Source organism: Stegostoma tigrinum, chromosome 8 (genome assembly GCF_030684315.1).
Source record: "Stegostoma tigrinum isolate sSteTig4 chromosome 8, sSteTig4.hap1, whole genome shotgun sequence".
Taxonomy (NCBI): Eukaryota; Metazoa; Chordata; class Chondrichthyes; order Orectolobiformes; family Stegostomatidae; genus Stegostoma; species Stegostoma tigrinum.
The window spans coordinates 67391056-67404982 of NC_081361.1; the positions used below are offsets into that span (position 1 = coordinate 67391056).

Below are 13927 nucleotides of genomic sequence, written 5' to 3' on the forward strand. Positions count from 1 at the left end.
CAAACAACCATCCTTTACAGAATTTGCCTAACCTTAACTGTAAATGATTCTCAACGATAAACTGAGTGATTATTTCCACGGCAGTTTCTTGGAACAGAAACTAGTAGTTATGAAGTCAGAAGTGGAAGTTCTCCCCTGAGAATCCAAACCTTACCAACCTAACATGCAACCATAGGGCTTCACAGCTGTGTGCCAGACTAGTTTTAAGTTACCTTGCTTTTTCTTGTTTACTAAGGTGTACTCCAGAATGTACAAAGACACACTTGACTGGCCAGTAACAAGATTGGAGAGACCAAGCTGTAAGGCAGAGGTGACCAAAGGATCTCTATTCCAAGAAAACAGTACGCAGTGAACTAACGTACATTAGATAACGTAAATATTTTATTTTCTAAAATTGAGAATTACCTTCAAGAAAATATATTCAAATAACTTTCCTTGTTTCGCAGTCTATGGATGTTTAAAATACAAAATAATCAATATTAAAGCAAGTGAAATTTGAAATGAATCCTCATCATAACAAAAAAGCATAATTAAAAAGCATATACAGCGTTGCAAAATGTTATAACAGCATGACATTATGGTAATATATTTTGTAACTAACCAAATATTCACTGTTTATGTGTTCATTCAAAGCCTATTCGCAGTAGTAGCAACCAAAAAAAGTTATTGAAGCAAACCAACTTTGAGAGGGTTGGGCATGGGAGAAAGAAAACATGCATGAATATTAGTTCTCAACAAAACATATGCTGGATGTAGAAGTTGTGTTATCTCTAAGATATCACTTGCCCCAGCTTTTGATGTAATAATTTCATTTAAATTTACCCAGCCGAACACACTGAACATCAAGGCAAGAAACCAAGCAGAAAAAGGCCTCTGAAAAGCTATATCCCATCCATTATAGGTAAGTACAATCTGACGTCATTGCTTGGAACACATCCAACACGCACATCTGTTTCACCAATTCACAGCTCTATCATAAAAGACTGTTAACCCTTCGGCAATCTTTGCCAGGAGGTTAGCCATTCATTGACTGTGTACTCAGAGGTGGTTTTACAAGTTTAGTTTACCCTGCTCACTTCCTCAAAAGCTAATAAAATCTTGCAAATTCTATGAAATTTGACTCAAACTGCATGAATTAAATATTGAGACAAGTAATAATGTTCTTATTCAATCGTAATAACTTACCAGCAAAGAAAACAGGCTCATACTGGAATAACAAAGTGCAGAGCTAGATGAACACAGCAGGCCAAGCAGCATCTTAGGACCACAAAAGCTGACGTTTCGGGCCTAGGCCGTTCATCAGAAAAGGCCCAAATTGTCAGCTTTTGTGCTCCTAAGATGCTGCTTGGCCTGCTGTGTTCATCCAGCTCTACACTTTGTTATCTCGGATTCTCCAGCATCTGCAGTTCCCATTAACTCAGGCTCATAGTGGAAGATTTTTTCTCCAAACTGAACTTGCTACCGTTACACATTCAAGGGTGAAAAGCGGCCTTTCCCCATTTTCTACCAACTGTGTTCTGTATTCAAGCCAATGGCATCTTAAAATGAAACTTAGCATAACCCCTCCCCTTTTCACTGAAGAAATATTGAGCCTCTATTAGGTAATAATGATGTTCAGTGAAGTTAATTCCCAAACTTGCAGCTTAGTAAGCAAATGCCCATCATATAATTCCATTCAGTTATACATAATTCCACATACAGTATACAAAATTAACAGAAGTTTAACAATTCACTGGTATGTTTTTTCAAAAGACTGGTTCAGACAACACTGAGAAAAATTAGAATTAAATGGGAAAGCAGCATGGTCGAAATCACTTTATTGAATGCTGAAAAAGCAAAGTTGGCATGAACGATTTTTCATGTTTATACTTTGGTACAACATTATCTACTAATGGTTAAGAACAAATTCAGTCACTTAACTTGTCATTTATTTCTCTGAAACATTAGTCTACAAGAATCAACAGGGCTTCACACAGTGAAGGTCTGTTCAGTAAGAACACATTATTGCAAGCAAAAAACTTCAGACAGCAGTAGTTCTATGATATGATCTCTCAGCTTTCTGAAAATTCAGAATTAAGATTAACACCAGACTTTCAAGTGCAGAACAGAGTTGCAAAGCCTTTAATTAAAACTGCTTCACATGAAGATAAAGTGGAAATCAAAATTTCAGCTGATTTTGGGTACATATTCTGATGCTCAGAGTTCTAAAACAAGCATTATAACATTCTTGAGGATGGAGTCTTGTATAAAGTATTCATAGTATTGTGTGCAGTGTTCTCAGCAAAACAGTGATCTCAAATCTGAGGCAATCTGCTGCTACAACATTGCAGAGAAGGGCTTCTGCCCCAAATTTAGACTCTGTAACACACCTTCAGGATGAGTAACACTAATCTGGCTGGATAAATTTATATAAAAAACACCCTGCATCAACATAGCTGTGAAGAGGACAACTTAAAGTACATGGATGTTGCATCCTGTCCCAATCATAAGATGAGGAGCTGAGAAACCAGAACAAATTACTGGATAATAAAATTACACAAGTGACTACAAAAATACAGATCAATGTACACACTTAAGATTCCACACTAAGATGAATAAACGAGTCATGGTTAAGTCAACTGAAGTTGAAGGGGAAGAAAACTACAGCAAAGGATTTGTTCTAAAACATAGCTTCTAACATATTGATCAGAAATGATCAGATGGCAGTCGGAGAGATCTGTGGGTTGCAACTGATAACAGCATGATGCAGTTATACGGGATGAAAGGAGGAAAATGCAATTAAAAAATCAAAATTACTGAAGTCTAGGAAAAAAATGAAACAGACTGATTTTCTAATTATTTCTGAGAGTGTAAGATTAACACGGCAAGTACAATTTATGGTTCTTATTTTGTCAATTACATGACAAGCTTTTACACGAACTTTTGTGCATCTAAGTTTTGATGCACATATCCTCAAAGTAGATATGATCCGCTTCTTAATACTGGAATACTGATCTAATTTCAATATAAGCAGTAGTGTATATACAGCAAAGTTATCGTAGTGAAAAAGACTGTCCAATGTGCGAATTTAAAATTAAAATAGGGGTAAATGTATCGATGTTTCCCGTCACTTTCTTTTCTTCTATTTTTTCCCTTTGCTCATCACTCTCTAAACCCTCCAGAAATAATGATGGAATGTGAATGTACAATCAACAAGGGCTCTCCAGTACTTTAACCAAATGATTACTACTTGAATATTAGCTTGCAGGATGGCAGCAGTGCTCTCACCCTGAAATTTGTCCACACCTAGTAGGTACACATAATTTGAAAGCATGGCAGCCATCACAGGAATAGCCAGGCAATTTTGTTGTTTTTAATCCAGAGATGCTAAGATAAATGTTGCATCCTTATTTATGCAATGTTGAACAATTTCAATATGATACTGATCATTGTTGTTCAGTGAAATAGTGAAAACAAACTGATATCATATCAAATATTTTAGGTTCAATCTTGAAGCCACAAATTAGGTCAATCCATTGAACTGAGTGTCTCATATCGTCAATGGACAATTAGCTAACCAGACATAAATCATTCTGCGAATTGGATTACAGGCAGTGGAAAGCAAGAACATGAATTTTTTTTCTTAAACTTTGACAAAATTTATTAAGAATAGTTTGGCTTCAGGTAAGTGCATGTGGAATGGGGGAAGAGAAGGCGCCTAGGTGTGGTGAATGATTTCAAAACTACATCAATGTAACAATTACACGTACAGCAATTGTGAATTGACATTACCGCTACAGGAAACAAATAAAGGTGACAGCACCAAGGCAAACAAAATTACATAAACCAGTCATTTTTGCTTACAACAAACAACAGCTTGAGGTTACATTGCAGATATGCCACTAAACGTGCCCACGCATGAAGGAGGAAGGAAAGACTTTTGGTCCAGAAACCATAACCACTGACGCTTCTGCCTCCTTTCTAAGAACTGGAGCAGTAATAAGTTACAAGAATAATTATAGCCAACTTGAAACCTTATTATCTCTCATTAAAATTCTTGGCTGTTGCTGTGGTATCCGATTGTATTTCGATCATTCGACACATATTGGAATTGACATTTCTGCATAAAAGGCTTCCTCACAACACAGACATTTCTGGAATTAGTGACATGAGACTGCACTGGAATGGCTGAATATTTGCAGGCAGAAACTGGATTGTTTAAAGATTTAGATCTTGGAGACTGGTCACCAGATGATCATCTATTTGACAATTCTGATGTAATATTTTATCTTCAATTTTTCTTCTTTGCAGATCATTACAGATTCCATCTTACTTGGTAAACAGGAATGTCTTCGTAAGCCCTGGAAAAATAGTTCCATCAGGTAATGTGCATAAAAACCCTGACTAATAAAGAGTAAGAATCGCCTATGGCAGTGGTGCTTCTAGAGCACAAGAGAAATATCTAAAAGTCTCTAGAGTCTCCTACGGCAAGATACCAACTAGTTGATACAATGCGAAAAAGACTTGCATTTATCTAGTAATAACAAGGTGAGGAGCTGGATGAACACAACAGGCCAAGCAGCATCAGAAGAGCAGAAGAGCTGACATTTCGGGTCTGGACTCTTCTTCTGCGTTCATCCAGCTCCACACCTCGTTATCTCAGATTCTCCAGCATCGTCCGTTCCTACGATCCCTGCATTTAACTAGTGATCTTCCCAGCCACTGAACATCTCAAAGCACTCTACATTTAAAATACGGTCATTGCTGTTATGTAGATTAATAATCTAATGGAACGAGAAAAGACTAAGCAGTGTAAAAATAAACGTAGAGCCAAACTAAAACTCATCAGAACTTATTTACACTTCTCACAAACTGCTCAACTCATGGAAGTGTTCCCAACATGATGTAGCTTTGCTTTCAGTAGTTGGTACAGTTTAAAACACAATTGTAATAATTAGTATCAGAGATAATGGGAACTGCAGATGCTGGAGAATCCAAGATAATAAAATGTGAGGCTGAACACGGCAGGCCAAACAGCATCTCAGGAGCACAAAAGCTGACGTTTCGGGACTAGACCCTTCATCAGAGAGGGGGATGGGGTGAGGGTTCTGGAATAAATAGGGAGAGAGGGGGAGGCGGACCGAAGATGGAGAGAAAAGATGATAGGTGGAGAGAGTATAGGTGGGGAGGTAGGGAGGGGATAGGTCAGTGCAGGGAAGACGGACAGGTCAAGGAGGTGGGATGAAGTTAGTAGGTAGATGGGGGTGCGGCTTGGGGTGGAAGGAAGGGATGGGTGAGAGGAAGAACAGGTTAGGGAGGCAGAGACAGGTTGGACTGGTTTTGGGATGCAGTGGGTGGAGGGGAAGAGCTGGGCTGGTTGTGTGGTGCAGTGGGGGGAGGGGACGAACTGGGCTGGTTTAGGGATGCAGTTGGGGAAGGGGAGATTTTGAAACTGGTGAAGTCAACATTGATACCATTAGGCTGCAGGGTTCCCAGGCAGAATATGAGTTGCTGTTCCTGCAACCTTCGGGTGGCATCATTGTGGCACTGCAGGAGGCCCATGATGGACATGTCATCTAAAGAATGGGAGGGGGAGTGGAAATGGTTTGCGACTGGGAGGTGCAGTTGTTTGTTGCAAACTGAGCGGAGGTGTTCTGCAAAGCGGTCCCCAAGCCTCCGCTTGGTTTCCCCAATGTAGAGGTAGCCACACCGGGCACAGTGGATGCAGCATACCACATTAAGCAAAGGTTCACCTGCACATCTGCCAATGTGGAATGTCATCTTGGGGCCTGGGATAGGGGTGAGGGAGGAGGTGTGGGGGCAAGTGTAGCATTTCCTGCGGTTGCAGGGGAAGGTGCCGGGTGCAGTCAAACTTATCAGTTGGTGGGGAGATGCAGAACAGTTGAATAAAAAGAATAATGAGACAGTGCCCAAAGCAAAAATTTCTTTCCAGGGTAAAAGAAAGGGAAAATAACATTACTTTGCGTACATCATTCTAGCAGTATTCTCTTTTTTTTAAAGCAAATTTTCTCCTGATCCAGTTTTAATGACATCAAATCCAAATGTTAAAAAAGTACTCCAAATGCCATTCATACATAAAATTTACACTGTAATTAACCTGAGCGCATTTGGTGATGCGCAAGACACACTGACTCATCAGGATGCTTTCCAACAGAACTACAGTGGTTCTAACAAAAGAAGATGGATTGCAAATAAAATTACTAAAGCATGTTACAGTCATTTCATAACAAGGAATGATTATTTCCCAAAATCAATAGCTAAATCAAAATCTGATCTAATCTAACATGGAGTTATTCCTTAGTAATTTCAATTTGATAACTTCATTCCCACTGCTGCAACCAATTTCTAAATAAAATATTTGAAAGATGGTCATTGTTTCAGTAGCAGAAAAATGTGCAGTGCATTATTTCTGAACAGAAGTGGCTTGCATTGCAAACTTCAAATGTGAATTTATTTTCAAATGTATTTTAAAAATGTATCAGGTGTCCCATTATGTTATACTTTAGCACTGTCATGACAGTGATTGATTTGAGGCAAAGGCAGTAAAAATCAGGAAAGCAACTTAAACAGACAGGGAATGGAACATTTAAAATTGCCTCTGATTATAAAGGTTACTATATACAAAAAAAGGCCAACCCAACAAGCAGAAAACTTGACAAAGATATGGATTTAGGCAGTATATTGAAAACAGCAAGTTAGCATTACAGTTTAAGAAATGCACCCTATCAAATGGAGCCCAACAGCTGATGTCTCTGTCACCAAAACTGAGTCAGGGTAGACTGCAGCCCAAGAGGCCAGAATTAGAGAAATCAAGAAATCCAGGAATGGGAGTGAGTGGATATAGAACTTGCTCAGCTTCCAGAGGCGGCATAAGGTGAGGTCATAAAACAAGCAAGGTCAAATATTTTAAAATTTGAGACAATGAAGGTGAGAACCAGCAAAGATTGTGTTGATCCAGGATACTGAGTAATTGAACTTATTGGGGAGACAGAAAACGTGCAGCAGAATTTTAAACAGCCTTAAATTTCTGAAGGATCTGAACGTTGAACAGGAAAGACGTGGACTGAGTAGTCAATTTGAATAATGAAAGAATGTCAGAGCTTCAATGGCAAAGAACGAAAGTGCTGACTTCAGCCTGACTGTTCCTTTAATACTTTGAGTGCAGTTTTTAAACTTATAAATTTGTCGTTTCTGTCATCAGGTTAATTAGACCTCTGAAGAAGTTTGCTCAGAATTTATTGCATAAAAATTGTGGTATTTATGGACAGAGGGATGCTGTCACCAATGTGCTTTCTTTGACTGGGTCTAAAGGTCTACAGAGGTAAAGGATCAACCACTACTGAATCTTAACTAGATGCTATTCATTCTTGATTAGCAGTTCGCTACAAGTTACAGTAGCTAGTTAGACATGGTTTCTACGGTGATGAGGAGACACATGGATTTGGTCTTCACAAGGTCGAAAGACATCCTTGCTTTATCTCCCCCCAATATGATATCAGACTGGGTGGAGCTTAACGCTGTCTACAACATTAACCCTTTCAAAAGCACTGCATTATACAGCAAAGATTTACACTTTTGATGAGAATTAATTCTGAATTCCTAAAGGAATTTATTTTAAAGGTGAAATTCAAGGCTGATGTACAATTACAAAGTCTCCACAAACAAAACATTCAAATAAATGTTGTGGCAATGTACTGCATCAAGAGAAAGCAGCCTTTCAAAATCATTCAAATTTGATTTCTACAGTCCAGTAGCATTCTTTTATATTTACAGTTAACACTTCAATTTGTCACATAAGAATCACATGAAAAGAATTTTGAGAAATCAAATATGTCCAGACTATGTCTAAATGGTATTTGTAAATTCCAAATTAGTCCCACTGTAAACTTCACAAACATCACTGGCAGATATAGACTGTTTACTCAGATGGAGTTAGAATTGATGTGGAGTCTATAGGAATTAAAATTAATCTCCAGATCAATCCTGAAAGCAACTCCAAAGCTTAATGATATTAAAAAGCCATTTTCTAATTTTGTTCGAACATTTCTGTTTATTATTTATAAAACAAATTGAAATGGAAAAGAACAGCTTTCCTTTATGAGCTTGAAATTAACAGTTAAGCATCATCCAATTGGACATTCAAGAACCTGTTTGCTTACCAATTACGATGTAAAAACAGCACACTGTCAACACACATATTATGTAACCCATAATTGGAACATGGAGTTGATCATGCATTGAACCTTTCAGGGATACATTAAACCAGCATTGGAAATTCCACCTGGGATAGAACATAGAATAGTACAGCACAGTACAGGCCCTTCAGCCCACAATGTTGTGCCGAACTTTTGCCCTAATCCTAAGATCTATCTAATCTCCACCCCTACCTTACATTATCATCCATAGGTCTATCTAATAGCCGCTTAAATATCCCTAATGAAGCTGACTCCACTACCCCCTCCAGCAATGTATTCCACGCCCTGACCACTCTCTGAGTAAAGAACCTACCTCTGACATCTCCCCTGTATCTACCTCCACTCACTTTAAAACTATGCCCCCTCATAACAGCTAGTTCCAACCTGGGAAAAAGTCTCTGGCTGTCCACTCTATCTATACCTCTGTAAAGTCACCTTTCATCCTTCATCATTCTCAAGAGAAAAGCCCCAGCTCTCTCAGCCTTTCCTCTTAAGACCTTCCCTCCATTCCAGGCAACATCCTGGTAAATCTCCTCTGCACCTTTTCCAATGCTTCCACATCTTTCCTGTAATGAGGCAACCAGAACTGGACACAATACTCCAGAAGTGCCCGAACCAGGGTTTTGTATAGCTGTCGCATAACTTCGCAGCTCTTGAACTCAATTTCTCTATTAATGAAAGCTAACACACCATACGCCTTCTTAACAACTCTATCCCCCTGGGTGTCTTTTTGTGCTACCCTGAAAAAGATGGTATTAGATACCCAAAGCAAAATAGCGCAACCAATCAGAAATCAGTAATTAACCTTAATAGATGAAACGAACCATATGTATAATGTACCTTTAAGCTAATGCTTTTTGGGAGCACGATAAAACAAAATTTGACAGAATAAAATTAGGTGATACTCCAATACAAGGATCTCTTCAAATTCATCATCGTCAGCTACAGTTTAAGCCACATTGTTCACAGTTCGAGTCCCATTCAAGGGCTTGAAATGAAAAGCCAATGCCAACAGAATGCTGAACAGCTGGAGATCCTATGTTTCAAAACAGATAGTAAACTAAGATAACCAAGTGTGAAGCTGGATGAACACAGCAGGCCAAGCAGCATCTGTGTGCTCCTGAGATGCTGCTTGGCCTGCTGTGTTCATCCAGCTTCACACTTGGTTATCTTGGATTCTCCAGCATCTGCAGTTCACATTATCTCAGATAGTAAACTAAGGTCAGGTTAATGTCTTGGCTGGACATATTTTGAGAAAGAGCACAGGTGTCACCCTTGGTTTATTGGCTAAAATTTATCCCTCAGCCTACATTCCATAGGTCATAAAATCCAAAAGAACTGCGGATGCTGTAAGTTAGGGGGAAAGAAAACTGCCATTCCGAGGCAGGATCATCTGACCCAAAACATTAACTGACTTTTTCTTCACAGATGCTGCCAGGCCTGTTCAGCTTTTCCAGCAACTTCTGTTTTTGTCACTGTTATGTCATTTCTGTCACTCTTATGTCATTTTTGTCAGACTATGCCGTGTGAAAATTGACTGCAATGTTTCATATTTTACGAGGGATGACAGTTCAAATTACTTAATTGATTACAAAAACCTCAAAACATATAGTATTCGTGAAAGGAACTGTAAAAATGCTGGTCTTCACTTTTCTTATTTTCTTTGTTTAGGAGGAGTGCAGTCGAAGGCTTCATTGAAGAGCTGTGTCCTACAGGATACTGTAAGGGAGGAAAGACACTAAGAAATAAAGAGAAGAAATTCTACTGCTTAGGGCTGAGGGAGCTGAAGGCACAATCACCATGCTGGTCCATCTTAAATAGAAACTGCAGACAATTAAATTCCTGACCTGATGTTCAGGTGGTGTGACCAATTCCAAACAAAGAAATAATAAGCTTGGAGACACGAGTTTGAACACCTTTGCACTGCATAAAAAAATTTCAAAAGGCAAAGCAGAAAGTCACTGGATAGCTTTATATAATTTTCATGGAAAGTACTTGTTATTTTTCCAAGACCATACTTCACTTTCAGTTTCACAATGGTTTATAGTATGAATTAACTGGAGCACTGTTTGGACATGAAGCTGCATCAAAATAAATGGGTTTTGTTTGGTTCCCGTATTAGCATCTAAATTTGCTTACCCATCGCCGCAGAGTCCAAATACATATTGAATTCGAGTGTATATATATTTTCTTTTTACACAGGATTATTAAAACAATCCAGAGTAAATTAACCTTGAAAAAAAATGCTGCACCGGTTTTCCCAAGAGTAATTCCTTTGTTTCTCATGTGGCTGTGCGGTAGATTATCCCACTTGCCAAATTAAATTTGATCTTCAAAGTGCTGTCTGTTCGCTTATAGTTTCAGAAACCAGTAGTGTCTCTGTACAGCCCTCAAAGAACATCTTGCACGCAAGATCAAAAATGGTGAATGTCTGCGAATCCAAACTTGGTCACACTCAATCAGAAGCCACTGGATAGAAAATAAAACCTGGATGACTTTCTTATGTTCAAGAAACATGAAGGAAAATTTTCTGTCTAAAATGTGATACTAAATCACATCTTGCAGTATATTAACGCATTATATCAAGGAAACTATTCACGAGAGATCCTTAAATGTAAACTGCTACTTTCAGCTACCCCCACAATTTTTTTTTGCTCAAGAAAATGGTAGCAAAATAGATTCAGAGATAATGGGAACTGCAGATGCTGGAGAATTCCAAGATAATAAAATGTGAGGCTGGATGAACACAGCAGGCCAAGCAGCATCTCAGGAGCACAAAAGCTGACGTTTCGGGCCTAGACCCTTCATCAGAGAGCGGGATGGGGAGAGGGAACTGGAATAAATAGGGAGAGGGGGAGAGGCGGACCGAAGATGGAGAGTAAAGAAGATAGGTGGAGAGAGTGTAGGTGGGGAGGTAGGGAGGGGATAGGTCAGTCCAGGGAAGACGGACAGGTCAAGGAGGTGGGATGAGGTTAGTAGGTAGCTGGGGGTGCGGCTTGGGGTGGGAGGGAGGGATGGGTGAGAGGAAGAACCGGTTAGGGAGGCAGAGACAGGTTGGACTGGTTTTGGGATGCAGTGGGTGGGGGGGAAGAGCTGGGCTGGTTGTGTGGTTCTCCGACACTTCCGCCATTTACAATCCGACCCCACCACCCAAGACATTTTTCCATCCCCTCCCCTGTCAGCTTTCTGGAGAGACCACTCTCTCCGTAACTCCCTTGTTCGCTCCACACTGCCCTCCAACCCCAACACACCCGGCACCTTCCCCTGCAACCGCAGGAAATGCTACACTTGTCCCCACACCTCCTCCCTCACCCCCATCCCAGGCCCCAAGATGACATTCCACATTAAGCAGAGGTTCACCTGCACATCTGCCAATGTGGTATACTGCATCCACTGTACCCAGTGCGGCTTCCTCTACATTGGGGAAACCAAGCGGAGGCTTGGGGACCGCTTTGCAGAACACCTCTGCTCAGTCCGCAACAAACAACTGCACCTCCCAGTCGCAAACCATTTCCACTCCCCCTCCCATTCTCTAGATGACATGTCCATCATGGGCCTCCTGCACTGCCACAATGATGCCACCCGAAGGTTGCAGGAACAGCAACTCATATTCCGCCTGGGAACCCTGCAGCCATATGGTATCAATGTGGACTTCACCAGTTTCAAAATCTCCCCTTCTCCTACTGCATCCCTAAACCAACCCAGTTCGTCCCCTCCCCCCACTGCACCACACAACCAGCCCAGCTCTTCCCCCCCCACCCACTGCATCCCAAAACCAGTCCAACCTGTCTCTGCCTCCCTAACCGGTTCTTCCTCTCACCCATCCCTTCCTCCCACCCCAAGCCGCATCCCCAGCTACCTACTAACCTCATCCCACCTCCTTGACCTGTCCGTCTTCCCTGGACTGAACTATCCCCTCCCTACCTCCCCACCTACACTCTCTACACCTATCTTCTTTACTCTCCATCTTCGGTCCGCCTCCCCCTCTCTCCCTATTTATTCCAGTTCCCTCTCCCCATCCCCCTCTCTGATGAAGGGTCTAGGCCCGAAACGTCAGCTTTTGTGCTCCTGAGATGCTGCTTGGCCTGCTGTGTTCATCCAGCCTCACATTTTATTATCTCAGCAAAATAGATTCTCTTGTCTTTCCCAGTTCTACACTTCCCCAGGTCAGCACTCAGCAAGAAACTGCTTTTAGTACCATTGTCACCATCTACAAGTCAGGTTCAGCACTGATCAGAGTATAGAATAGCAGAATCCTCATTTCAGTATCAGTTCTTGATGCAATACTGCAAAATTTCCAAATCTACCTAACTTGTCCAACAGTATCCGTAAAGAAGGCAGCCAATTTTTGACAGTTTGTCAATGTGTATGTAAACTCACCAGGAACTACTGCTGAGACTACCCAAGCTTACTTCATGTAACACCATAAACATGGGGAAAGATATTACGACACTCCACATGCCTTGAGTTCAATTTTATCTGATAGGTATATTCAAAATGTCTGAGAACTGAAGCAAACGTTAAAACTGTAGCCAAGCCACAAGAATTCATTGTAGGAATTCTATGCAAAAACCTGACATCCATTTAGATATATGTCAACGTACTTGAAAATACACTTCATAGTTAAACCTAAACGAAAGAAATGAAATTCCAAATCTACTTATTATTACTGCTACACAAAAAAGTCCAACAATTAAACATTGCAACGTGGGAAAATACAGCATATCCACTTAATTTATAATATCAGAACAGTAGCAAGTGAGACAATGAAGGCATTTTTATTGATTTCTTTGGAAAATCAAATGCAAACTTTAATTGCAATGCATTATTTAACTTCATCTGAATCACACAAATACATGAAATGAATTAATGTTGTGGACAGAGTTCATTCTTAATTTTGAATCATGTATATTAACTCTAGACAACTGTTCCAAAATAAGACGCCAATAAAAATCTGTTTTATCTGCATGTTTTGCAGGAACAAGAGTGGCTCCTGTTTTCTCCTCAATCAAATGAAACAATGAAGATGGCCACAGAGCTACAGCTTAAAGATGAGTGCGCCAGCAAAGAGAATGCAGACAAGATCAGCTTCATTGACATGATGGACTAATAATGCCTCAGGAAGCTGAGGTTTTTTTTTGCAAATAATTGCTGAGAGTTTGCCACCATCTTCTCAAATGCAACTAAAGATGGGCAATAAATGCCAGCCAGCAAGCAACGCCCACGTTCCATGAGTGAATAAAAAAAAGTTATTCTTGTTTTGGGCTAAACTGAAAAATGGAACCTCTGTACTTGGCAAATTGTCTACAGTCTTTGCATACAGTGCTTAGTATGGTCCAAATTCTTCTCAATTGTGAAATGCATTAAGATTATATTAAGCAGTGCTTAAAATCAATGTTTGCAGTAGGTATGTGAAACCATGTGGGAAATTTCATTTTATGATATGCCATAGGGAGTAATCAAAAAAAATCTATTGCAACACAACTGAGTGAAGTCTGGGCCTCCTTTCAAATACAGTATTTCTTTTATTGAGAAGAACACGAGGGAAAAAATTGAATCATCAAAATTGAACCATTTCGGCTGACCGAAACTTGATTTTCTTTGTAACCTAAACCTGGAGTTTTATCTTTTAAGCTTTTTTATATCACAGAACTGCTTTCAAACCTTTATGAGACACTTCCATTGTTCACAATTTCACTGCGTGCACTCAGCTGATATAACACCAGAATAAC

The 13927-nt window shown here is 40.0% G+C and overlaps 1 protein-coding gene across 9 annotated transcripts in view; it reads right to left on the bottom strand.

Moving 5' to 3' along the window:
- mast2 (microtubule associated serine/threonine kinase 2) overlaps nucleotides 1-13927 on the bottom strand; it is a 464628-nt gene that overhangs the window by 309771 nt on the left and 140930 nt on the right. The window lies entirely within an intron of this gene.